Genomic DNA, 27,546 nt, shown 5'->3' with positions numbered 1-27,546 from the left:
CACAGGGACACCCATGTGCCTTTTGTGTCGCTTTTTGGACGCCCTTTTCTTTCGAAAATGAGCCTGACAGTTTACCAAAACGAGCGTGATGGGGTCGAGCCTGATGAGATGAAGGAGCGCACCTACATCTCTGTGAGAAGTAGGGACTCTTCCTCGACTTGCCAGAAAACCTCATGAATGAGGAGGGTGTTGCAGAATGTGGCCAGCTAGAGAGAGAGAGTATAGAAGGTATCAGTGTATTTCTTGATGAGGTCAGATTCCTCCTCCAGTTCTCTCCAAATAGGTTGTCCCCCCCAGTTAAGTGGCATCCGCCAACCTCTGCTGGATAGTACATGCAACCATGATATACTTGCATTGATATACTCTGGGCACAGATCCTGTAAGCCACTTCAAAGGTGTCGTAGGTGCCCCTGGCCATGTACTTTTGACATGCCTTCCTGCTGCTTGGCCAACTGGCGAAGCATTTTGGCCTGCTCTGGTGGGAAAGAGTCTGCCAAGCTAGCATATTATGCATCGAGTCCCACAAGCAGATGCTCGTATAGAGCTGGTATGACTGAATATGGGAAATGAGCATATAGGCCTGATAAACCTTACACCCAAACGAGTCCAGGGTTCTAGTTTCCCTGCCCAGGGGCGCCAAAACATAGTCCCTTTTGAGCGCGGATTCCACCACCAAATAGGGATGAGTCAACTGGGGCCTATCAAACCAACCCAGGGGTACCCTGAATCCGGTACATGGTGTCAATTTTCTTGGGAACTACCGGGACAGACAGAGGAGACACCCAGTTCTTCACCAGAACATCCCATAAGATCTTGTAAAGCAGGACAGTCACAGCCTCTCTAGGAGGAGATTTGTAGTTCAGGACCTCGAACATCTTAGCCCTGGGCTTCTCCTCCACTTCCAAATGAATGGGAATACAACTCGCAATTTCCCTAACAAATGAGAGAAAAAAAAAAGAGACTCTCTGGGGCGAGCCTTCTGCCTCTATTGAGGAGGAGAAGGATCAGAGGATACACCATAGGAATCCTCCTCCAATTAGTACATTGGGTCTTCTTTTAACTATGACCTTTGAACTATAGGAAGTGAATATAAAGCAGCCAAAGGAAGAAGATGTTTATTGCTGCTTACACAGACAATAAGCAGTGCAGACTGGGGAGAGAAATGTGGTATGTGAGTATTCTGATTTGTTTTTCACAATTTTTGAAACAGAAGTGCAGAGTTATAACCCAAGAGAAATTTATGTCTGTTCTGATTTTGTTTTTAGGTAAGTTAACTTTTAGGGGTATTCTCTGTTTTAACTCCTTTAAGGTATGTATCCATGGCTATTTATTAAGCAGTATATTTCTCTAGAAGCACTCTGCACCAGAAACTATAAAATAATGAGTGGAATGGAACGGGTAGACGTGAATTGATTGTTTACTCTTTCCAAAAATACCGGAACTAAGAGGCATGCAATGAAGCTACAAAGTAGTAAATTTAAAACGGATCGGAGAACATTTTTTTCTTCACTCAATGGGTAATTAAACTCTGGAATTCATTACCAAGAATGTAGTAAAAGCAGTTAGCTTAGCGGGGTTTGAAAAAGGTTTGGATGGCTTCCTAAAGGAAAAGTCTATAGACCATTATTAAAATGGACTTAGGGAAAATCAACTGCTTATTTCTGGGATAAGTATCATAAAATGTATTGTACTTTTTTGGGATCTTGCCAGGTACTTGTGACCTGGATTGGCCACTGTTGGAAACAGGATGCTGGGCTTGATGGACCTTTGGTCTGTCCCAGTATGGCAATACTTCTGTATCTATACACTTATTTAGTCCATCCATGAAAGGATGTAGAAAGGACAACCGACTAGATATCAGATGGAAGGTTATTGATGTAGCTGAATATGAGCTTTTTATACCCTTTCATTATTAGTTCTGTCTTGAATGGTTTGATAAGACTGTGTCAGGTGTCTGGCTGATGTCTTTTGTTGTGACTTGGGAAGCCACAAGAATGCATTGTGATATTCTTTCTGAGGAATTCTCCCTAAATTCAGGTTCCAATGAGTCTCAGGTTATTATTATTATTATTTATTGCATTTGTATCCCACATTATCCCACCTCTTTGCAGGCTCAATGTGGCTTACAATTCATTGTGAATACTGGAAATAGAAAGTAGAAAATAAACATTTGGTTTATAGAAGGTTTGGGTTACATGGTGGTGAAGTGCATGGTTGTATTATAACAAAAGATGTTATAAAAGACATTACTATCTATAATAAAGATTGTGCAGTTACACGTGTTGATCTTTGTGATATATTTTTTCGAAGAGATAAGTTTTCAGTAGTTTGCGGAAGTTGGCCAGATCATGGACCGTTTTCAGGTTGCGTGGTAGTGCGTTCCATAGCTGCGTGCCCATATAGGAAAATGTAGACGCATGCAACACTTTGTATTTCAGACCTTTACAATTGGGAGGATGAAGATTGAGGAAAGTGCGAGAAGATTTTATTGCGTTCCTGTGGGGTTGATCTGATCCGAAAGTCTTTGTTGCATTGTTCACATTCCGTTATCCTGGCATCAGTCAGATAACAGGGTCACAAGTCCTTTCTCAGACAAACATGCCTTAACATGTCCTTAATTACAGCATAATTCTTAACTGGAGTGTTTGTCAACTATTGCAAAAGTCTCTGTTCTGGAACACATAGTAACATAGTAGATGATGTCAGAAAAAGACCTGCACGGTCCATCCAGTCTGCCCAACAAGATAACTCATATGTGCTAATTTTGTGTATACCCTACTTTGATTTGTACCTGTGTTCTTCAGGGCACAGACCATATAAGTCTGCCCAGCACTATCCCCGCCTCCCAACCACCAGCCCCGCCTCCCAACCACCAGCTCTGGCACAAACCTTATCAGTCTGCCCAGCACTATCCCCACCTCCCAACCACCAGCCCCGCCTCCCACCAACAGCTCTGGCACAGACCGTATAAAACACACCAGGCACAGCGGGTTTGAAAATTTCTTTCAGGTGTCCCACAGGTGTAACCCAGCCAAATAAAGTCACAGGCATTGTACTTTCAAAATGCAAGCATTTGCAAAAACAATAGCAAGGTTCATGCTACTGAAGTCTTCAGCACTGCACCTTTGTATTTGGTATATTAGCTCTGTATTTGGCCCAGCTCTGCAAGGCAACTAGTGCCTGTGGCAGGAGCTTGTAACCCTACACTTGGTATTTCCTATACGGTGTGTTAGACAAGTATGGGATCATTGGGGCATTACAAACTTCTATCAAGCCCCTCTGGTGTCTGTTTGGGTTAATAGAGTCCAGATTGAGTAATTTGCCATATATCATGGAACCCAACAAGGATATCCTTTGTACTCTTTACTTTTTGTATTAAGTCTAGATACCCTAATCAGCGAAAATCCTTGGAAATCCGGACATTAAAGGGGTACCTATATATCGTCAAGCACTTAAAATAGCTGCTTTCGCAGATGGGCTTCTGGTGCATATTGAGGAGCCATATGGTTCTTTCTCTGCCCTTATGAGCATTTTCCAGGAACACGGGGATTTCTCTGAGTTTAGGCTGAATCTATCTAAATCTGAGGCTCTTACATCAGATGATAAATTATTGGTATGGTGGGGAGACCATTTCCCATTGAGGTGGGCAGATGGGGCATTCTGGTATTTAGGAATACAGCTAGCAATGGACACACAGACTCTTGGGCCAGTTTGTTGCATTTGTATCCCACATTTTCCCACCTCTTTGCAGGCTCAATGTGGCTTACATGCTATCGTGATCGGCGTTAACTGATTCCGGTGTAACAATTACAAGTTACAAGTAATATCAAGGTGATATTATGGTAGAGTGAGATACATATATGGTAAAGACAATTGGGAAGAACTTAGTAAGGGAGGGAAGAATAAGGATATGTCCGTTAATGATCTTTGGGCAGGGCTGTGCCGATGCGGTAAGCGGGGTAAGCGCCGCAGGGGGGCGCCCACCTCTGGAGGGCGCCGCCGCGGTGCTTACTCTCGCCCCGCGAGGCCTTTAAATCTTTTTACCTGGTCGCAGCAGCGTCAGTGAAAGCGCTGCCGACGTCTCCCTTCCCTTGCACTCATTGGTTCTCTCAGTGTCCCGCCTTCTTCTGACGTCAGAAGAAGGCGGACACTGAGGGAACCAAGAGCGTGAAGGGAAGGTAAACGTCGGCAGCGCTCCGCTTTCACTGATGCTCATAGGCGCCCCGTATAAGAGGCTTGGGGAGGCTAAGCCTCCCCAGCCCAGCTGTGACCTTTCCCGCCCATGCTGCATTGCCTCCCCCCCCCCCCCAAACGTAGCCACTTTCCCTCCAGGCCCGAGGCCCGCTCATCCAGACCTGCCAAGTCCGGAGTCTCCCGCACTCCCTAGTCTGGGCCGGCAAAGTGGGAAGAAAGTCTCCTCTTCAGCGCGAGTCGCGCGATAAAACAAAAAAAAGAAGCAAGAGCGGGGCCGTGGCAGCCTTCAAGCATGGGCTGTCTGCGCTGCAGCCGCTCCTCTCTCTGCCCCTGGAGGAGCAGGAAGGAAGTTGACATCGACTTCCTGCTCTGCTCCGGGGACAGAGAGGAGCGGCTGCAGTGCCGATAGCCCATGCTGAAAGCTGCTATGGTACAGCCCCGCGCTTGTTCCAGCAGCCAACTGTTGCTCCTGGGGGCTCCAAAGCGGTTGAAGCTGCGTGTGGTGTCGGTCCTCCCAGCTGATTCCTGCACTTTGGGTGCGTGTAACGCGTGCTACCTTTTTTTTTTTTTGTCTGGACTCGGGGCGCTGCTGCTGCTGAAGAGGAGAAGCAGCAGCAGTGGCCAACAAATTAATACCGGGTGGAAGGGGGAGTGAGAGGCACTAGGCAGGTATAATGGAGAGAGTGGGAAGATGGAGAGAGAAGGAGGGGACATGGAGAAGGGCTGGAGAAAGGGAGAAGCTGCTTAAAATGAGGAGAAAATGGGAGGGGGGGGTGAAAGAGGGAAGACACTGGAAGGGAGAGAGAAACTAACAGGAGGAGAAACATTGAAGGATGGGGAGAGAGAGGGGGGCATGATGAATGGAAAAGGGTAGAGAGAGAGACACTGGATGGAAAAGGGGATAGAAAGAGAGAGAGACACTGGATGGAAGGATTGGGAGAGAGGGGGGTAGATGTTGGATGACAGGATCGGGAGAGGAGGTAGACGAATGGAAGGACATGGAGAGAAAGAGGGAAGAGGAAGACAGAAGGATGGGGAGATAAAGAGGGAAAACGGATGGAAGGATGAGGAGAGGGGGGATAGACGGGACGGGAGAGAAGAGAAATCACTGGACTGGACATGTAGGGGAGGGGAGAGAGGAGGATTGCTGGCTATGGATGGAGGAGGGAAGGGCAGAGAGGGACAAGGATGGACATGGGGGCCCAGGGAGAGGACAATTTGCTGGAAATGGAGGGGAGGGGAGAGAGAGGAAGATTGCTGGCTATGGATGGAGGAGGGAAGGGCAGAGAGGGACAAGGATGGACATGGGGGCCCAGGAAGAGGACAATTTGCTGGAAATGGAGGGGAGAGAGGAGGATTGCTGGCTATGGATGGAGGAGGGAAGGGCAGAGAGGGACAAGAATGGACATGGATGGGAGGGCAGGACCCAGGGAGAGAGGAGAAATGGATATAGAGCAAGAAATGAAGAAGAAAGGAGAAAAGTAAAGAAATAAATGGAAAGGAAGCCCTGGAAATGGAGTTAAGAGGACAGATAGCAGCAGACTCAGATACTGGCCAGCATGATCGGAAAAAGAAAGTCACCAGACAACAAAGGTAGAAAAAAATCATTTTATTTTCATTTTAGCGTTTGGAATATGTCTGCTTTGAGAATTTACATCTGCTATCTTATTTTGCAATGTATAGCAATTTGTTTCTAAGAATATTGCTGACAATTCCTGTCAGTGTAGCAAGTGGTGAGCGATCATTTTCACCGGGGGGGGGGGGGCATGATCATTTTCACCGGGGGGGGGGGGCGCCAACTGATAGTCTGCAGGGGGGCGCCAGAGACCCTAGGCACGGCCCTGTCTTTGGGTACATTGTGTCTCAAATGTCCAGGGTTTTTTTATGTTGGGTCGGTGAGATATGCCCTTCTGAACAGTTCTGTTTTTAGTGCTTTCCGAAAATTTAGGTGGTCGAGTATGGTTTTTACTGCTTTTGGTAGGGCATTCCACAGTTGTGCGCTCAGGTAGGAAAAGCTGGATGCATAGGTGGATTTGTATTTGAGTCCTTTGTTGTTTGGGTAGTGGAGGTTTAGGTATGATCATGCTGATTTTATGGTGTTTCTCAGTGGTAGGTCGATGAGGTCTGTCATGTATCCCGGTGCCTCGCCGTAGCTGATTTTGTGAACTGTCGTGCAGATTTTGAATGCGATACATTCCTTGATTGGAAGCCAGTATAGTTTTTCTCTGAGTGGTTTGGCGCTATCAAAATGCGTTTTTCCGAATATAAGCCTTGCTGCTGTGTTTTGGGCGGTTTGAAGTTTCTTTATGATTTGTTCTATCCATCCCGCATAGATTCCGTTGAAATAGTCTGCATGGCTTAGTACCATTGACTGTACCAGGTTGCAAAATATTTCCCTCGGGAAGAAAGGTTTCACACATTTTAGTTTCCACATTGAAAGAAACATTTTCTTTATGGTGATTTTAGCTTGGGTCTCTAGTTGAAGGTTTCGGTCGATTGTTACTCCGAGAATTTTCAGGCTGTCTGAAATCGGGAGGATATATCCTGGGGTGTTAATGTTTGTGGGTTTGTATGTGTTGTATTGGGATGAGATGATGAGACAGTGTGTTTTTTCTGTATTGAGTTTTAATTGGAATGCGTTTGCCCATATGTTCATGATGTTTAAGCTGAGCTTGATTTTATTGGTGATTTCTGCTAAATCATGTTTGTAGGGGATGTATAGTGTGACGTTATCAGCATAAATGAATGGATTAAGGCCTTGTGTGGATAAGGCTTTGGCTTTTGGGACCATCATGAGGTTGAAGAAGGTAGGTGATAGTGGTGATCCTTGTGGCACTCCGCAGTCTGGTTTCCAGGGTGATGATATGTTGGTGTTTGATTTCACTTGGTATGTTCTGGTGGTTAGAAAGCCCTTAATCCAGTTGAGAGTGTTACCACTAATTCCAAAATAATCTAGGAGTCTTAGCAATATGTTATGGTTAACCATGTCGAACGCACTGGACATGTCAAATTGAAGGAGGAGTATGCATTTGCCTATTGCTATTTCCTGCTTGAATTTGGATAGGAGAGTGAGTAGTACTGTTTCGGTGCTATGTTGGGGTCAGAATCCTGATTGTGACTCATGTAGTATAGCGAATTTGTTTATGTAGTCATTGAGTTGTTTGGTCACCAGTCCTTCCATAAGTTTGACTACTAATGGGATAGATGCTACTGGGTGGTAGTTGGTGATGTCATTTGTTTTTTTTCTTGGTGTCCTTTGGTATTGGGGTGAGTAGGATGTTTCCTTTTTCTTTAGGGAAAATACCTATATTGTTTAGTGGAGAATTATCAATGAGGGTTGGGGCTTCCATATATCCATTTATACAACAGGCTTAACTGTTACATCATCTTTGGGATTAGCTACTGGAACGGCAGAAGCATACATGTTTAGGACTGGAAAACGATTTTGTAGTATAGCATGGCACCTAAACTTTTTGTTACACAACCAAAACAAAGTTCTCCCACCCTACTTGAAGGTTAGTGTCTTAATACAACCCCTTTGCAGGTTATGGCAGGATCTGACGCGATGTTGGGGACGGAATTCTGCTTCTACAGATCAGTTACTATTTAGAGGGAACATGAATTTTTCATCTAGCCTAGAGGGTGGGCTGTTTGCCCTTCGAGAGAATCGGCATATCCTTTATTGAACATTTGTACAAGGAAGATGGTAGTCTCTTCAGCTTTTTAGAATTGCAACACAGGACCACCTTAGACAGAAAGACTTTTATGCATACACATAAGTACAACACTACATCAAATCCTTAGAAAGGGAAGGGTTGGTACCTAGGTTTGGCAGAAAATTAAGGGAGTATCTGGACAATTCCCCGAAACCAAATGTCAGTTTCCAAACTATATAAATACTTTATCATTATGGCCCCAGCAGAGATTATATGAATTTAGTTGAGATGTAGGCCCTTGGTTGGGTAATTTTAATGTGAACAGCTAGTGGCCAGGATACCACAGATGGTTCATTTCAGTTCTGAGTTATCCACCAAGCATACATTACTCAAGCTTAATTGCAAAAAAAAATAGATAATTTTGATACTCAACTGTGTCTTAAATGAGTGACATCTGTGAATACATTTGTTTATAACTTCTAGAAGTGTGAGCACGTTCAGAGTTTTTCAGGCCATTTTTTTTGTTATTTGGAGACCATCAGGACACCTACCGGTACTTGTGGATAGTTAGAGCATTATTGGTAAGGGAGATCGTACGTTGGTGCACAAATCTACCATAGTGGCCCTTTAAATGTATATTAAATTTTTGGACTCAAGGGTAAGCTCATACTGTTTGCTATTGGTGGAACAAACTCTGTGCTTTATTATTATTGGAAGCATATGCAATCCGTAATGCTTCCATAAATAAGAAGACATTTTTGGATACATGGGAGCATTATTTACAATCCCTGCCTCATAAGGCACAGCAGGATATTTAATGATATGGGGGATTTATATCTTAATTTCCATCTTATATTAGATTCTTAGGGGTGGGTGGGTTGTAGAAGTTTAGCTATATTTTGATACTAAGAATATTTGAGGATGACAGTAAGAGGTTATAAGAACACAGGCTTGTTATATGTTGGGATGGATTTTAAGGGAAAATGGAGAAGGGGTGGGCTGGATGGGGGAATTTGGGATGAATGTTCATTATTCTATATAAATTGGTGATGAACATTGTTGTTATACTTGTTCATGATTTGTCATCAGTAAGAAAAGTTTTAAACTAAATTAATTATGGGGCTATTTATTAAGCTACAATAGCTTTTCAAAGCAGGAATTACAATGTGCTAACAGCTGAAACAGTGCCTTAACCATGCTACCGTCCAGTAGCATCTATCCCGTTGGTGGTCAAACTGATGGAAAGCATGGTAACCAAACAACTTACAGATTACAAAACAAATTCTCAATATTACACTAATCAAAGTCCAAGGAAACAGTATTACTCACTCTTCTAGCCAAATGTAGTGGAGGAGTGGCCTAGTGGTTAGGGTGGTGGACTTTGGTCCTGGGGAACTGAGGAACTGAGTTTGATTCCCGACACAGGCAGCTCCTTGTGACTCTGGGCAAGTCACTTAACTCTCCATTGCCTGCCGCATAGAGCCTGCCATGAGTGGGAAAGTGTGGGGTACAAATGTAACAAAAAAAAAATTCAAGCAGGAAATAGCAACAGGCAAAAACATCCTTCTCCTCCAATTCGACATGTCTAGTGCATTTGACATGGTAAACCATAATATATTAATAAGATTACTAGATAAGTTCAGGATTGGTGGAAACATACTTAACTGGATCAAGGGCTTCCTAACCACAAGAACATATCAAGTAAAATCAAATTCAAGCATATCATCACCATGGAAAGCAGATTGTGGAGTACCGCAAGGATCACCGCTATCACCAATCCTATTCAACGTAATGATGACCCCACTTGCCAAGTCCTTATCCAACCACAGCCTTAACCCTTTCATATATGCAGACGATGTCACAATATACATTCCTTACAAAACCAAACTGACAAAAATCACCAACGAAATCAAGCTTGGCCTGAACATCATAAATTCATGGGCAAATGCATTTCAACTAAAACTCAATAAAGAAAAACTCATTGTCTCATCCTCTCATCCCAACACAGCACAGACATTCCCACAAGTATCAACACCCCAGATCACACCCTTCCTATCTCAGACAGCTTGAAAATCCTCGGCATTACAATGGATCGTAACTAACACTAGAGAGCCAAGTGGCATTCACAACAAAGAAAAAGTTCCACTCAATGTGGAAACGCAAACGTGTGAAGCAATTCTTCCCAAGGGAAACATTTCACGACCTGATACAATCAATGGTACTAAGATTACTGCAATGGAATTTATGCGGGATGTAAAGAACAAACCTTAAAGAAATTTCAGACCGCTCAAAACATGGCAGCTAGGCTTATATTTGGTAAAACACAATTTGAAAGCGCAAAACCCCTCCGCGAAAAACTGCACTGGCTCCCAAAAGAACACATCGCCTTCAAAATCTGCAGCCTGGTTCACAAAATCATCTACGGAGAAGCCCCGAGTTACATGACAGACTTGATCGACTTACCAATTACAAATACATCCGAATCAACACGATCTTATCTAAATCTGCACTACCCAAGTTGCAAAGGATTTAAATACAAAACAACTTACGCATCTAGTTTTTCCTACATAAGCACACAATGTGGAACACATTACCAAAAGCCTTGAAAACGCCGTAAGACCACCTAAACTTCCGGAAATCACTAAAAACCAACCTGTTTAAAAAGGCATACCCTACCGATCCAACTTAAATGCCTAATCTCTGCAACATAACCAAACTAAAGCACGTAATGGACATAACACAACTCTTCCGTTCTCCAATTCCCTAATGTGGCTGTGCCACATGAACTTGATCTTACCATAACATCACCCTGTATTTGTTCACACCGGAGCCTGCAAAGGCCTCTCCGGTACTATGTAAGCCACATTGAGCCTACCAATCGGTGGGAAAATGTGGGATACAAATGTAACAAACAAATAAATATTAAACAGCCAATACAGAAAGGGACATGGAATGGGTGGGGACTGTGCCTTTCAGTAAACTAGAGGTAGTGAATGTATGTTAACTGCTAACATAGCTAACTGTATCGCATGTTATCTGTTGGGCAGTTAACATGCAACTGCTACTTTTTCTTTGTGTTAACTGTATGACAATATGGTGGGAATGTCCTCAACATAGTGGTATTGCAGTTACTGTGCATTCATTTTGGCAATTACCATACTGCAAAAACTTAGCAGAGCTTAGTAAATACGAGCCTTTAAGTCTGTTGCCTTTACTCTATATGGTCTGTAGCAGCAAGGAACTAAACTTAGTACCAAACACTAAGAGGCAGATGCATCAACCAAACGTTAAAAAATCTAAATCGTTAAAGTCCCTAACGATTATAAAAAAACGAAGAATGCACCAAAAAAAAAAGTCACACATGCTCAGATCGGTATTGAAACGTATAATGTATCAAAGAATCACAATACACGTTGGTAATCGGCCCCTAAATCATGCGCAGAGCAGCCAAGCGTTTTGCTGGCTGCTCTGTGCATGCTGCAAATGTCAAAACAAACAAAAAAAAAAAGCCACAACACATACACGTGGCTACCCGGTCAGCAAAATACAAAAACAAAGGATCAGGAGGGGGGCAAGGGCGCTCGTCCGGAGCGTCCTGTATGGACGGCCTTGCCCCCCCCCCCCCCGCTGCTCCCCACTTTCCGCCGCTTCCCCCCCCCCCACGAGAAAGCAAAATTCTAGCAGCCCCGGTCCCCCTCCCTTCCTGTTCTTCTGTTTTGCAAAAGCTAACTCCGCCTCCCGTCATTCTTCCGTCCCGTGCCCCGCCCCCGCTGCCCCCCCTGAGGTCGACTACGCCGCTCCCCCCCTCCACCGAGACCCCCCTCCCTATTACCGACCCGAGCAGCGCCTCTCACCTCTTTCTGAAGCGCTGCACGGGCAGGAAGATCTGTTGTGTTGGTCGCAGAGTCTCCATGACGTCTCTTCTTCCCTGGCCTTGGCCCGCCTCCTTCTGACGTAGGCAAAGCAGAAGAACAGGAAGGGAGGGGGACCAGGTCTGCTAGAATTTCGCTTTCTCGTGTGTGTGTGTGTGTGGGGGGGGAAGTGGCGGACAGTGGGGAGCAGCGGGGGGGGGGGGGTCATGGCCGTCCATACAGGACGCTCCTGATGAGCGCCCTTGCCCCCTCCCGATCCTTTTTTTTATTTTTTTTATTTGATGTGTTTTCTGACACGTTTTCTTTAAGCTTAAACATAGCTCTTTTGGACATATGTAATGCTACGTCCTTTGGACCAATCACAGCGCTTTTAGCTCTGCTAATGCGCTGGGATTGGCTCAAAGTTTGTTTATTTTTTCACTTTACGATTTTTCCTGGCACAGAGCTGTCCTAACGAGAGGTCCAGACCTCTCGTTAGATTTCCTGCCTTTTTCCTGCGTAAAGGCAATCGGAAAAGGTTAGTGCATCTTGTTTCAATGGGGTTTTTACACTAATTGCTCATCTCCATTCCGTTTTCATTAGCTGCTAGCTAGTTAGATCCAAGATGGCGCTGGCCTGAGTTGATACGCCAGACGTGTTCCCGCGACTCACCTTAGTTGGAGCTGAGTAAGGTAGCTGATCTCCCTTGGATATGGGGAAACGGCGAGGCAAGGTGAGGGAGGCTCCTGTTACCCCCGCTAGTGCCGCCTTATCGAGGCAAATGACTTTGGAAAGTTGCGGTATATCGCTGGGCCCTAGGGCTACATCTTCTCCCGCTACCCGACCGGGTCTTAATAACTCGGCCAGCAGCGTAGACGGGGCTTCCCTAAGCCCTGACTTCCGCACAGCTCCACCACAACCAGGAAGTGCCCGAGAGGCTAGAGATTCGAGAGCCCCGGAGCCTGGAATGGAAGGGACTACCGAAGAAAGGAGCCCAGCCGAACGTGGAGAGAGTGAAAGAAATCTGGTAGGACAGGAGTTTACAAATTTTTCGTTAACAATGAAAGAAAGCCTACAACGGATTTCCGACACCCCCCTTCCTGAGATTAACATCACAGTGGTGAAACCAGCTGTAGTGACTGTTGAATCACTATGGGATTTGACTTTTTCAATGCACTCCTCGCTTCAGACAGTTTTGAAAAATAATGCTGCAGAGATTAAGGTATTGTCTGAAGCCCTGTTAACTCAGGAGCAAATTAATGCCCAGCAGTTGTCCGAAATTAAAATATTTCAAAGTAAAATTACAAAAATGGAGAATTTGAATAAAGCCACAGTTAAGGATAGCAATTTTGTTAAAAAGAAGTTGGAATATCTTGAAAATCAACAGAGGAAACTTAATTTGAGGCTTGTCAACTTCCCCAGATCTCCTGTTATATCAGCGGTTGAAATGGTTAAAAGATATCTGAGAGAGGTTCTGGGGATGCCGGGCGAAGCTCTGCCACCTATTACAAGAGTGATATACCTCCAGCAAATAATACCATCTAAAATTGGAGGAGAACAGGAGGTTGTAGATGGAGGACTGAACCTAACATCCTTTTTGGAGTCCTCTCTAGAAATTGTTACGCAAAGGACAACAGCGGTAGTGACTTTTGCACTTGAGATTGATAGGGAGATGGTGCTAAAATTATTCTTTAAACATATGGACTCGATGTTTTTTGGTGCAAAAATTAGGATTTTTCCAGATTTAGCTAAAGAAACTCAGGTTAGACGCAGAGCTTTTTTGGCTCTGCGCCAAAGAGTATTAAATTTAGGGGCAACATTTACTCTTAAATTTCCATGTATTTGTCGTTTTATTTATTTACAAAATAATTATCAATTTTCTGATCCAAAACAACTCGAGGATTTTATTAATGCTAGAGAAGCTGAGAATGTTATTGTAAAAATTTAAATTCCATGCGGACACTGTATGGTAGATTGAGAATGTACCCAGTGCAAGTAACAATTTATTATATTTTCCTTTAAGTATATAATTATATCTTGGATCCATTTAAGTATTTCCAATATTTGTGGTCGATGTTAAAGCAAAATTATTTCTGTTATTGTGACAAATGGTTGTCCCAACAATGTGATTATTTTTCTTGTTTTTTTTTTATTGTTTCCTTATACTTCTTTGAAAAGATGTGTAATTTTGAAATTATAAATAAATAAAATTGTTCATTAGCTGCTAGCTTCCTCGGTAAAAGCCCTTTGATGCATGCAACGGATCAAAATTTCCTCGTTGGAGGGTCATTAAAGGCTCATTAAGCTTTAGTGCATCTGCCTCTAAATCCCTACCTGACGAATTTAGATTACAAAGTTACTGGCCCAGGGAAATATCTACTATACTTAAAATGTTGTTTGCAAAAACAAAAAAAAAAAAAACAGGTTGGGAAAAGTGACTAATCAAATCTAAAACTTAAAATCCAAATCCAATATGGGAGTGTTCATATAACTTTATATGAATAAGATATGCTGAGTCGACTACAGCGCTTGGCAGCTCGGCATTGTGGCCACTAGGTGCCTTCAGAGGACTGGAGGAGGTCTTCAGCTGGCAGGGCCTGGGGATCCTCGCCAGCTCAGGTATTTATATTTTGAGTTGGAGGGAGGCACTGAGGGCTGTCTGGTTATGCTACTGGTTGAATTTGTTCTGTGATTTTCATTCAAAATATTTACATAATTTAAACTATATAAATTAAAAGAACATGTTACATACTTGCTCATCTGGTGTACTCTGAAACTGAGATTCTCTCAGCTCCTGTAATTGTTCATTTTGCTGTTCAGGAAAACATGGATCCAAAGCCATCTCAGTTATTTGTGTGCAGTCTTCATCGATCTGGAAAAGGCTAGCTGTTGGTTTCAAATATTCTGTGTTCTGCACTGCAGTGTTTTCCAACACTACGTTAATTTTTATTTGTGAAACAGGCTTCAGAGCAAACTGTGGCAAGGCATTGAGTGCTGTCACAAGTTCAGGAGGCAAACTACTGCTTTTCTTATTTGGTGATGAATACATAGATGGAACATCACTCTGGGGTGTAAATAAATCAGTCAATGGTGATGACACTCTTGGACTTTCTATATCAACTGGTCTCAGCAAATCAGCAATGTTTATTTCACCATCATTTCTATGTAATAAGGCTTGTCCTGATGACGTCTTCATGGAAATCATGCCTGGGGGCTCTGATGTCCCAATTTCCAGCTCCCTACTTACCAGATTCTGATCTTTTACACTGGAAGTTTTTTCACTTGCAATCATTTCAGGGCTTTGGTAATCCTCATTAAAAAGATTTTGTAGTAATATTTCTTCTGACATGGTTGATGATTTCTCCTTTAGTTTTGCTGCACTGGTAATATTACTAGCAGCACTTGAGGATAAGCTCTTCTCAGTATATTTCTTATTATCGTAGGAGCTCTGTGAATTCCAATAAATAAAAATTCAGTTTAAAATGTAACAATAAAATCTTTCTGAACACGTTTTCCTCCCCAAAATCTATAAATATTCAATGAGAAAAACACAGAAAATGATGGCTGATAAAAATCACGTAAATATAAAGTCTGCCCATCTAAAAAAACTGCTCAGCTCCACAATTATTATTATTAGCATTTCTATAGTGCTGAACACCTGATACAAAGAGACAGTCCCTGCTCAAAAGAGCTTACAATCTAAATAATACAGACAGACAAGACAGTCCGTCCTTTTCCCTCAAACATCCTCTACGCTTGTCCCATGCTTTCTTGAATTCTGATATTGCCCATGTCACTGTCACCATCACCTTCACTGGAGTAATGGATTTCAACACACTTTCTGTAAAGAAATATTTCCATATATTACTCCTGAGTCTATCCCCTTTATCCCTTATCCTATGGTCCCTAGTGTACAGAGCTGTGTGGTTTTTCAAATCAATGAGCTTTGTATAACATTCCTTTTTCTGATCTAGTAGGGCAATTAGCTAGCTTGTGTCTTGGTTTTCTCACAGACCATAGACAAGCTTGTTTAACCCTGGTAATTGGGCTATAAACTTTAACAAGTGTCTGTTTGTTTGTTTTTCAAACAGGATCAGGTGACCCTCAGGAGGAGGAATGCTGGCTTCAGCCTAACCCCTGGTAAGCCTTTCCTCAGCTGAGAGGTGCCCAGCTCTACCACCGGCTGCCTTTCAGGTGCTGTGGAGGACTTGCAGCTCATCTGCATATCCTTTACAGACTTCTCCGGGGTGACTCCCAGGTCCACTCCGATCCACTCAGGGCCTCCGCTCTAGCTGCTGCGCGCCATCAATTTTTCTCTTTACATTTATTTTTCTCCCAGTTACTACTTATGGCTCCAGTACACTTCTTCTTCTTGGTACTGTCCCTTCCTAATCTGTTTCTCCATCTGAAACCACTGTACACTGCAGGAACACATTGTCCACCCTCTGTATTGATCATCTCACCATCTCTTTTTTCCTCTTCCTTTTTCTCAGCTCTCAACCTTCAACATTTCCTTCCTTCCATTCATCCATCTCCTTTCTATCTGAGTACATCTCGCCTTCGACGCTGTCGTCATACCTCTCCTACTCTGCTCCGTACTCTCTTGCTCCTTCTGCTCTCCGCTGGGGACATTAATCCCAATCCTGGTCCTCCACATCAGCTCTCATCCTATTTGTGAAGGTCACACCGTGATAGCTCCAATCTAATTTCTGTTCCTCTCCTCCCCCCTTCTTCCCTGCCTTTCTCTTGCACTCTGTGGAATGCCCACTCTGTCTAACAAACTTTCCTACATCCATGACCTCTTTATCTCTCGTACTCTCCATCTGCTTGCCCTAACTGAAACTTGGCTTTACCCTGAAGACTCTGCTTCAGTCGCGGCCCTATGACATGGAGGTTATCTTTTCTCCCATACTCCTCGCCCGGTTGGCCGCGGAGGTGGTGTCGGGCTACTACTTTCACCCTCTTGTAGATTTCAACCTCTTCTTCCACCTCGAAGTCCACTCCATCCGTCTATTTGCTCCTCTGCCTCTCCGAGTAGCAGTCATTTATCGACCCCCTGATAAATCCCTTTCTTCCTTTCTCATTGGCTTTGATGCCTGGCTTTCCTTCTTTCTTGAACCTTCATCTCCTTCCCTCATTCTTGGGGATTTTAACATTCATGCTATTGATCCCTCTGACTCTTATGCTTCTCAGTTTCTTGCTTTAACATCCTCTTTCAATCTTCAACTGTGCTCCACTGCCCCCACTCACCAGAATGGCCACTGTCTTGATCTTATCCTCTTCTCACACTGCTCACTCTCCAGTTTCTGTGCCTCAGCTCTTCCCCTCTCTGACCATCATCTGATAACTTACACACTTAAACACCCTCCTCCCCAGTCTCGTCCAGTCTTAACCAATACATTTAGGAATCTTCAGGCTATTGACCCTTCTACTCTGTCCTCCAGAGTTTCAAATCTCTTCTCTACCACTATGTTATCCAAGTCTGTCAATGAGGCTGTCTCTTCTTATAATACTATTCTCTCCTTTGCTCTGGATACTCTCGCTCCTCCCAGTCCCCGTTCTATAAAACGTACCAAACCCCAGCCTTGGCTGACCTCTAGAATCCACTACCTACGTTCCTGTGCCTGCTCTGCCAAACGCCTTTGGCTGAAATCCCGTGCCCATGCTGACTTCATGCATTTCAAATTCTTGCTGACCTCCTTCCAGTCTGCTCTTTTACTTGCCAAACAAGACTAATACATCCAGTTGACAAATTCTCTTGGCTCAAACCCTCGACGTCTCTTTGCCACACTGAACTCAAAGTGCCTTCACCTCCAACCCCTCCCTTCACTTTCCCCCCAGACTCTGGCTGAGTACTTTCATAAGGTTCACAAGATTAAACTTGAATTCTCAACCAGGTCACCCCCACCTCTCCTTCCCTTAGTCCATTCTCTCAACCCTCCAACCCCTGCCTCCTTTTCTTCCTTTTCTGAAATCAATGAAGAGGAAACTACACATCTTATTTCCTCCTCGAAACTAACTACCTGTTCCTCTGATCCTATTCCCACCCATCTACTTAACACTCTGTCTCCTACTGTCATCCCTTTTATCTGCCATATCCTCAATCTTTCACTGTCCACTGCAACTGTTCCTGATGCCTTCAAACATGCCGTAGTCACACCACTCCTTAAAAAACCTTCATTGGACCCTACCTATCCTTCCAACTATCGCCCCATCTCCCTCCTCCCTTTCCTATCCAAGACTCTTGAACGTGCTGTTCACCGCCGTTGCCTTGACTTTCTTTCATCTCAAGCTATTCTTGATCCACTTCAATCTGGCTTTCGCCCCTTCATTCAACTGAAACAGCACTTGCTAAAGTCTCCAATGATCTGTTCCTGGCCAGATCCAAAGGTCTCTATTCTATCCTCATCCTTCTCAATCTATCTGCTGCTTTTGACACTGTTGATCACAGCTTACTCCTTGATACGCTGTCCTCACTTGGATTTCAGGGCTCTGTTCTTTCCTGGTTTTCATCTTATCTCTCCCAGCGTACTTTTTTTTTTTTTTTGCCACAAGACACATGACATTCAGATAAGCATTTTATTAGCCCAAAAGGCTGAACAGTTTTCCTTTTAGAAGAATGTATTTGGTCTCTTGGTGGTGAAATGTGGTTTATGCTGACGGCGCAAAACTCTGTGTGGCAGAGGGAACTTAATTTTGGAGTCATGAAACTGTTTGACTGCAGGTCTATGGCACTTGCTAACTGCTATCTGCTCAACTTTCATAATCTGGATAGAGTGGGCCCGGGCACGATGACGAGCACCCATATCACGATAGCACTGTGTCACAGCACCAGCAGTAGTCAGGTCTCAGTATTCCCTGTACATATTGTGGGTTCCACTGCGAGAATCATAGCGCAACCACATCCCAAAGTTCTTGACCCTCAGCGGAGATTTCTCAAAAACCTGTCCACAGTATATGATCTCTCCTGAAGACTTCTTCATCTTCTTAAGTTGAGAAACAAAGTACCAGAAACGGGACTTGGCAACCGCATGATTAGGTGCAAAGATTCGCATACGATAGAAAGGCGGTGTTGGGCATTTAGGCGTGGGCAGGGAGCGCCCAACAACCTTATACTCCCTCAAAGTCCCCGATGCCTTCATGTTGCCTCTCTCACCGCCACCGAGAAAAGCCTCCCAGCGTACTTTTAATGTATACTCTAGTGGATCCTCCTCTACTTCTATCCCACTGTCAGTTGGTGTACCTCAGGGATCTGTCCTGGGACCTCTTCTTTTCTCCATCTATACTTCTTCCCTTGGTACTCTGATTTCATCCCATGGTTTTCAGTATCATCTTTACACTGATGACTCCCAGATCTACCTCTCCACACCAGAAATCTCAGCCGAAATCCAGGCCAAAGTATCAGCCTGCCTGTCTAACATTGCTGCCTGGATGTCTCAGCGCCATCTAAAACTAAACAGGACATTGACTGAGCTTCTTATCTTTCCCCCTAAACCAACCTCTCCTCCTCCCCCACTCTCTATTTCTGTGGATAACATTCTCATCCTTCCTGTCTCATCAGCTCATAACCTTGGGGTCATCTTCGACTCCTCCCTCTCCTTCTCTGCACATATTCAGCAGACTGCTAAAACCTGTTGTTTCTTTCTGTATAATATCACCAAAATTCGCCCTTTCCTTTCTAAGCACACTACCAGAACCCTCATCCACACTCTTATCACCTCTCGCTTAGACTATCGCAACTTGCTACTCACAGGTCTCCCACTTAGCCATCTCTCTCCTCTTCAATCTGTTCAAAATTCTGCTGCACGACTAATATTCCGCCAGTGTCGTTATGCTCATACTAGCCCTCTCCTCAAGTCACTTCACTGGCTTCCTATCCATTTCCGCATACAATTCAAACTCCTCTTATTGACCTATAAGTGCATTCACTCTGCAGCTCCTCAGTACCTCTCCACTCTCATCTCTCCCTAAATTCCTCCCCGAGAACTCTGTTCACTGGATAAATCTCTCTTATCTGCACCCTTCTCCTCCACTGCTAACTCCAGACTCTGTTCCTTTTATCTTGCTGCACCATATGTCTGGAATAGGCTTCCTCAGCCAGTACGTAGAGCTCCATCTCTGGCAATCTTCAAATCTAAGCTAAAAGCCCACCTTTTTGATGCTGCTTTTAACTCCTAACCATTATTCCCTTGTTCAGAACCCTTATTTTATCATCCTCACTTTAATATTTCCTTATCTCTTGTTTGTCCTGTTTCTCTGTCCTAATTAGATTGTAAGCTCTGTCGAGCAGGGACTGTCTCTTAATGTTCAAGTGTACAGCACTGCGTATGTCTAGTAGCGCTATAGAAATGGCAAGTAGTAGTAGTAGTTTTAAAACATAACACAGGGACATTTTCAGTGAAGGACCACAATGAGTAACAGGTATTCAAGGGAGAGAGGTTACAAACAGCAAATTATGAATATTTGAGAAAAATACCAAAGAAACAGAATTATGTGAAGGTGACCTTAGAGGTCAGAGTTGAAGAATATCAGATAAGAGAGAAAATATAAGGCATTAAGTGATTGGACAAATTAAGCTTCAGTACTCAGACTGGGTACCTTTTGTACTAGGTCAGAGTCTGACAGCTTCCGAAGGGAAAACACAGAGAGAGAGATTTTATTTTCCTTATACTGAAATTTGGATTGATATAAATAGTAATTCAATTTTCTGTAATACTGGGATAAAAGAATTTTTATTGTAACCATTTATTTACTCTATTAAATGTTAGCATTACTATAAAAGAGACAAACTGAACTCAAGTGTTTTCCCTTTGCCAGAAAGGCTTGCATTTTTCTAGTCTCTTCTGTTCTTCTCCCCCCTTTTAGAGGCAAGAAGGGAGTGCCCTATAAACATTTTTGTTGCCCCATGTGAGGAGCAATTGGGATAGGGCATATTGCCTCAGGCTGTAGACCTTCAATTCTGTGGTGGACATGGAATAGAACGTCCCGACCAGTCCTTAACTGGGTGGTGCCTAAAGCACTGAAGAAAGGTGTGCAGATGACTGTGAATGCAGATGGTCCAGTGTTAGGAGACAAAGACACTGAGGGGTGCCGGCCGATGATCCATATCTAAGGTGATTGAGAGAAAGGATTTGTAAGTATATGCCTTCGGAGACGTCCGGTGGTAAGATATATATGTATATATGTTTTCCTGGTGTATTGTAGGTGTAGAACTTTTAGTTGTGTGTGTGTGTAACTTGATAGTACTGTTTAGGTTCTAATATGTCTTCCCCGTTAGAACAAGTATGCTTGTAGTATCCCCTATATAAAGATGACTTAGTCAAATATTCAGAGAAATGGGTTAAGTTGACTAAGAAAGATTCACAGTTCCAGTGGCCTAAAGAAGGTACTCTGGAGACAGGTTTGTTGCTTATTCTTTTGAACATCTTAGAGCGGGAAAAAAAGGGGAAGTCTTTAATTGATCGTTTAAAATTATGGGATCTTTGGAATAAGCTGATAGGGGTAGTTCCCCATTGGCTCCACTGCCTCCTCCATATAATCAAAATGAGACAGGTTTATTTCCATGTGTAGAAAGTTCAAACAAAACAATTCCATTAACGGAATCCCCTGAAGTAGCAGCAGGATATAAGGCTCCTCCATTAGATGAGGATTTGACATCTGAAACCTCCTCATCTGTGCAGGACTCTACAGTGTCTATGCCACGGTTAACACCTCAGAAAAAATTAGTTCCTAAGGAATCAGGGGCTTTGCTATCTTCTACTTCTATACGTTCTCCACTAGATAATAATACAACAGCTGATATGCAGTGGAGTTATATTTCAGGAGCAGTACAAACAATTCCTTTAATGGATCCTGTAGGGTTGGTGGAAACTTTAGCTGGAACAGGTGAGCAGGAGAAAATAGGGCAGGTAGATAAACAAAATAGGCGTTTGGAAAGGGAAATCAGCACCATCACTAATTTCTCTGTCCAGACTAAAACCCCTAAGGAAATAGTAGCTCGTGCTGAAAAATCTGCCTATTTTGTGGATCCCTGGGTTGCTAACTTAGCGGGATGGACGGAAAATTTAAGCTCTCAAATACTACCATATCCCAGGGAGGACTCCTTTAGTCCTACACATATGAATATTGCCCGGTTATGCATTAGGGGAGCATTAGGAGATCCTTCATGGGATTATAAGTATATGCGGGCTGGATTACAGGTATGGGAAAAGTATGAAGTTCAGGATAAAATAAAACAGGGTCAGTACCCTATGCTATATGAAAAAAGGACTGGGAACCAACCTGTGCCTAAAAAATATGTTCCCTGGACTTTTACAGATTTAAATAATTTAATTGCATCTTTACCACCCCTAGAGCAGGGTGCCAGTGCCAGGATAGTAGCATTTGAGAGAACTACTACAGGGACTTGTTTGTTTTTGGGAGATATTAAGGCTTTACTGGCTAAGCTTTCAGGTGTTGACCCAGATGCAGTGTTTAAGCAAGCACAGATGACTGCTTTCACTATGAATACCACTGCCTATGATGGTACTACTTTTAATCCATACCGACAGAGAGTATGGACTGCATTAAGAGAACTTTTCCCTATGGTTAGGGATTTTACTAAATTGATGAATAGAGTATGGAACCCAGAAACAGAACCTCTCCCATGACTGTCTCTCCGATGTATCAACAGGCTGGGCTGAGACTGGCACAAACACCCTATAAGCTCGTATAGACTTTAAATGCAGTAGCCCTGAAAGCTCCTCCTTGAATATAGCTCATATTTCTTTGTGTAGAGTAGGCATCTGTCCTGACTGGGAAAGCGATGTGAATGCATCCCAAGTACTGCATATACTCGAATATAAACCTAGATTTTGGGGCCCAAAAAATGGGGGTCTTGGTTTATATTTAAGTCTCCACCCCACCCAATAACCAGCACTACTGTCTCCTCCCTTCTTTGAAGTGTCCTGCCGCAGCTGGCTCTGCCTCCAGCCCCCCCCCCCCCCAAACTAGAAACACTCAGTCCCTCCTTTTAACTAGAACACCCTCCTCCCGAACTCACTGTAGGCCTCCCCCTCCCCAAGCCTATCTTACAGCCCTGGTGGTCCAGTGGTGAGCTGGGGCAAGAGAGATCCACCTACGCTCCTGTCCGTGCAGCCTCCATAGTTAAAATGGCTGCTGTTAGTTCCTGTGGCAGCCTCACAAGACTGCTGTTGAAACTCACAGCAGTCATTTTAACTGTGGAAACTGGTGGTGTCCTGCTGCGGCCAGCTCTGCCCACTGCCCTCCTTGTAACACAAGCATCCCCCTCACGGACCCACCATAGGCCCCTTCCTCGGGCCTACCTTACAACCCCAGTGGTTCAGTGGTAAGCTGGAGCAGAAGCAATCCTCCTACGCTCTTGTCCATGCAGCCTCCATAGTTAAAATGGACGCCGTTAGCGCCTGTGGCTGCCTCGTGAGACTGCTGTTGAAACTCACAGCAGCCATTTTAACTGTGGAGACTGCACGGGTAGGAGTATTGTCCTGCCCCAGCTCACCACTGAACCACCAGCACTGTAAGGCAGGCCCAGGGAAGGGGCCTATGGTGGATCCAGAAGAGGGATACTTGCATTACAAGGAGGGCTGGGGGCAGAGCTGGCTGCAGCAAGACACCACAGCAGGAATACTGGATGCCACAGGGGAGGGAGGGAGAGGATTACCCTTACTTGAATATGTTTCAATCATTTTTATTCAAAACTTAAGGAAGAAGAAAAGTTGTCATCATATATGAACGTCTGATATTTTCCCCCCATGTGGCTAAACTAACACATTGAGGGGCATAATCGAACGCAACGCCTATCTCTATGGGCGTTTATCTCCGAGAACGGGTCCGTGAAGGGGCGGGCTGAACCGAATTTTCGAAAAAATGGACATTTTTGAGATGGGCGTTTGTTTTTTATAGCGATAATGGAAACTAAAAACGCCCAGCTCAAAAACGTCCTAATCCAAGCCATTTGGTCGTGGGAGGGGCCACGATTCGTAGTACACTCGCCCCCCTGACATGCCAGGACACCAACTGGGCACCCTAGAGGTCAGTGCGGTGCACTTCAGAAACAGCTCCCACATACATAACTCCCTTACCACAGGTGCTGAGCACCCAACCCCCCTCCCCCAAAACCCACTACCCACTAATGTACAACACTACCATAGCTCTTAGGGGTGAAGGGGGCACCTACATGTGGGTATAGTGGGTTTTGCAGGCCTCCCATTTACCAGCACAAGTGTTACAGGTAGGGGGGGATGGACCTGGGTCCGCCTGTCTGAAGTGCACTGCGGTACCCACTAAAAGTGCTCCAGGAACCTGCATACACGCAGGCCTCTAGGACTGGTTGCTGCTATATAACATTGGCACACCAGTTGACACCTGAAGACTAATCTCTCCGAAAACGTCCTTTATTGGAATAAGCACGCTTACTCACAGTTAACTGCAGATCAGAGGTTGTGCCCCACTGGCAACGAGTCTCCCTGGTACTGAGATGAGCAGTAGGTCAGAGCTGGCAGAATGCTGTACAATGCCCTCTTTCAGCAACATTCAAGGTAAGAACTAAGTTCTGTAAAGTGGCTAACACGTGAAAGGGATCTAAAACTGGCTTACAAAAATGGCCACTACCTCATGGACTACCGGAAACAAAACAGGGCACACTATGACCCAGTAAGCAGGGGGAAAGCACCATGGGAGTAGAGCCTACCAACTACCAACATCGTGAGCATTTGCCACAAGCTAGTGGAATCATGGAGCCCAATACCCTACACCCACCACAATGCATTGCTGATGTGACTCTGCGGTGCGCATAACAGAAAAGGTGTCACACTCACCTGAGAGCCACATCAGAACCAGGGAAAGGCTGTCACAGGATAGAACACATTCTGCTGTCATGGAGGTGGGTACGGCATTTGAGGCTGGCATAGAGGCTGGAAAAAAAGTTTTTAAAGTGGGGTTTTTTTGGTGGGAGGGGGTTAGTGACCACTGGGGGAATCTGGGGAGGTCATCCCCGATTCCCTCCAGTGGTCATCTGATCAGTTGGGGCTCTTTTTTGGGAACTGTTCGTGAAAAAAAAAGGGTCCAAAAAAAGTGACCCAAAATTGCAGTAAAAACGCCTTTTTTTTTCTGATTATCAGCTAAAGACGCCCATCTCTCCTCGGCCGATAACCACGCCCCAGTTCCGCCTTCACCACGCCTCCAACATGCCCCCATCAACTTTACCCGTTTCCGCGACGGATTGCAGTTGGAAACGCCCAAAATCGGCTTACAATTATACCGATTTGTGCGCCCACGGGAGAAAGACGCCCATCTCCCGATTTGTGTTGCAATATAGGCGTTTTTCTCTTTCGATTATAAGCTGGATTGTACTTCTACCCCAACAAATAGGACTTAACCTTCCCTCCCATTCCCTTCCCCTCCCACCCCCCCCCTTTGTTTCCTTGCTATGGCATCAAATGAACATAATAACGCAGGGTACAGGGCAATATCTAGAAGTTTAACAGTCTACTCCTGGCAGTTGGAGTTAGAGTATTCCAAAAGGGAGTCCAAGTGAGTTGGAAAAGCACTCCAGTCTTCGTTTTAAAATCTGTAATTCCCATCCTCTCTACCCGCAGTAACGTTATCATATGCACACACCACTGCAATACTGTAGGGTAGCTGTATGTAAGCCATTCTGAGAGTATTGCTTGTTTAGCCACTACAATAGCTTTGCGTACAAAAGCGGTAAATCCTAATGGGACAGGGTGTATGAGAACAGGATGGCCCAGGAGCAATGCCGAGTCATACTTCCAGCCCGCCTTCCACATCTCAGAAACATATTGTACTAACTCCTTCCAAAATCGGACTATGCCCTTGCAGGACCAAAACATGTGCCCGAGGGTGGCCCCCGGATCTCTACTACTACTACTACTACTACTACTACTACTACTATTTAGCATTTCTATAGCACTACAAAGCATACGCAGCTCCCAGTGCTGTGTCATGTTCATTGTTTTGCGCATTGTAAGCACATGGGACTTGAACTGAGGCAATGTAAGGCCATGGGGATATCTCGTTTCCAGGCAGCCAGTAACTTGGCATAGTCCAGTTCGGTAACTGTGTCTCTGATGTGCCTGTGATGGAACGTGAGGGGCACTTTTTGCTGTGCCTCTAAAGAGAATGCTGTTGCCAGCTCTTCCTGGACATCCTCCACCAGCGCCTCCCAGGACAAGGAACGTATATAATGCTTTAGCTGTGCATAATAGAACTCATCGGAGGGTGGCAGAGCGTATTCAGCACAGAGCTCCTGAAACAGCTTTATCTGTCCTTCACGGGTAAGTACTTGTAACAAGTATACTATCCCTTTCCTTTTCCATCTGCGGAACACCGAATATAGCCTTCCAGGTGCAAAGGCAGGGTTCCCGCATATTGGCAAGTATGGTGTAACCTTCAAAAAAAATCCTTGTAATTTACAGATCCATTTCCAAGTTGCTTTTGCTGATGTCATTATTCCTGTATGCTTCAGTAGGGGCGGCAATGGTAATCCCATCGTATGCAAATAGCTGCTGTAGTGCGTTTCTGGGTATAATTGTAATTCCAATTCTGTATTTGTATGGTCCTGTGTTCTGCGAAACCAGTCAGTGATGTGGCGCATGCCACTAGCTATTGTTAGATATTTCACGTTCAGTAGTCCCAAACCCCCATATTCCACCAGTATACTCAGTGTTGGAATGGAAAGGCGGGGTTTCTTCCAACTCCACAAAATTTTTGCATTAACCTCATTAATTTCTTTTCCTCCCCCCTCTTTAAGTAAAGCGGGAGAGTTTGAAAAACGTAGAGCCACTTTGTAACTACAATCATGTTGTACAATGCAATACGCCCCAGGAGAGAAAGTGGAAGGGATCCCCATGCCTGCAATTGTTTTTCAGTGTCTTTTAATAAGCATTGTATATTTAGCTTGTATAACTGGGACAAATCAGCTGGAACACATACTCCTAAATACTTAATCATGCCCTGCGCCCACTGTAAGGGAAACTGTCCAGGCCAAGACGTTTTGACATCCGGTAGAATGGGAAGTGCAATGGACTTGTGTAAATTTAAAGTCAGAAAATTTCCCAAATTGTTCAATTATCTGTAGCAGCCTGCTTAAGCTCTGGGTAGGGTTTTTCAATAGTACAAGCAGATCATCTGCGTAGGCCAACACCCTGATGTCATGACCTGCCAAGGTGACCCCCTCAAGGTCCTGGGTAGACGCAATAATCCTCAGCAGTGGCTCCAAGGACAAAACAAAAAGTAGCGGGGAGAGTGGACACCCCTGTCTCGTTCCACGACATATTTGGAACTCTGACTCTCTTGTGCCATTTACAAGAACCCTCGCCTTGGACTGCTAATATAGAGTACGAACCGCCCGCAGGAACCACCCCGCTATGCCCATGCTTTCTAAGGTCTGAAACAAGAAGTCTCACCCGACCCGGTCAAAGGCCTTCTCCGCGTCTAAACTTACTACTAAGGAGGGCCCTCCATTACTACTACTACTACTATTTAGCATTTCTATAGCGCTACAAGGCATACGCAGCGCTGCACAAACATAGAAGAAAGACAGTCCCTGCTCAAAGAGCTTACAATCTAATAGACAAAAAATAAATAAATAAATAAAGTAAGCAAATCAAATCAATTAATGTGATCGGGAAGGAAGAGAGGAGGGTAGGTGGAGGCGAGTGGTTACGAGTCAAAAGCAATGTTAAAGAGGTGGGCTTTCAGTCTAGATTTAAAGGTGGCCAAGGATGGGGCAAGACGTAGGGGCTCAGGAAGTTTATTCCAGGCGTAGGGTGCAGCGAGACAGAAGGCGCGAAGTCTGGAGTTGG

At 44.4% G+C, this 27,546-nt stretch overlaps 1 pseudogene; it reads right to left on the bottom strand.

The window, feature by feature from the left end:
- Positions 1-18,296: 18,296 nt before the first annotated feature.
- On the bottom strand, positions 18,297-18,873 carry LOC115462285 (annotated as a pseudogene).
- Positions 18,874-27,546: the final 8,673 nt, after the last annotated feature.

This window comes from Microcaecilia unicolor, chromosome 2 (genome assembly GCF_901765095.1).
Source record: "Microcaecilia unicolor chromosome 2, aMicUni1.1, whole genome shotgun sequence".
Lineage (NCBI taxonomy): Eukaryota > Metazoa > Chordata > Amphibia > Gymnophiona > Siphonopidae > Microcaecilia > Microcaecilia unicolor.
This window is presented reverse-complemented; position numbering and strand designations above follow the sequence as displayed.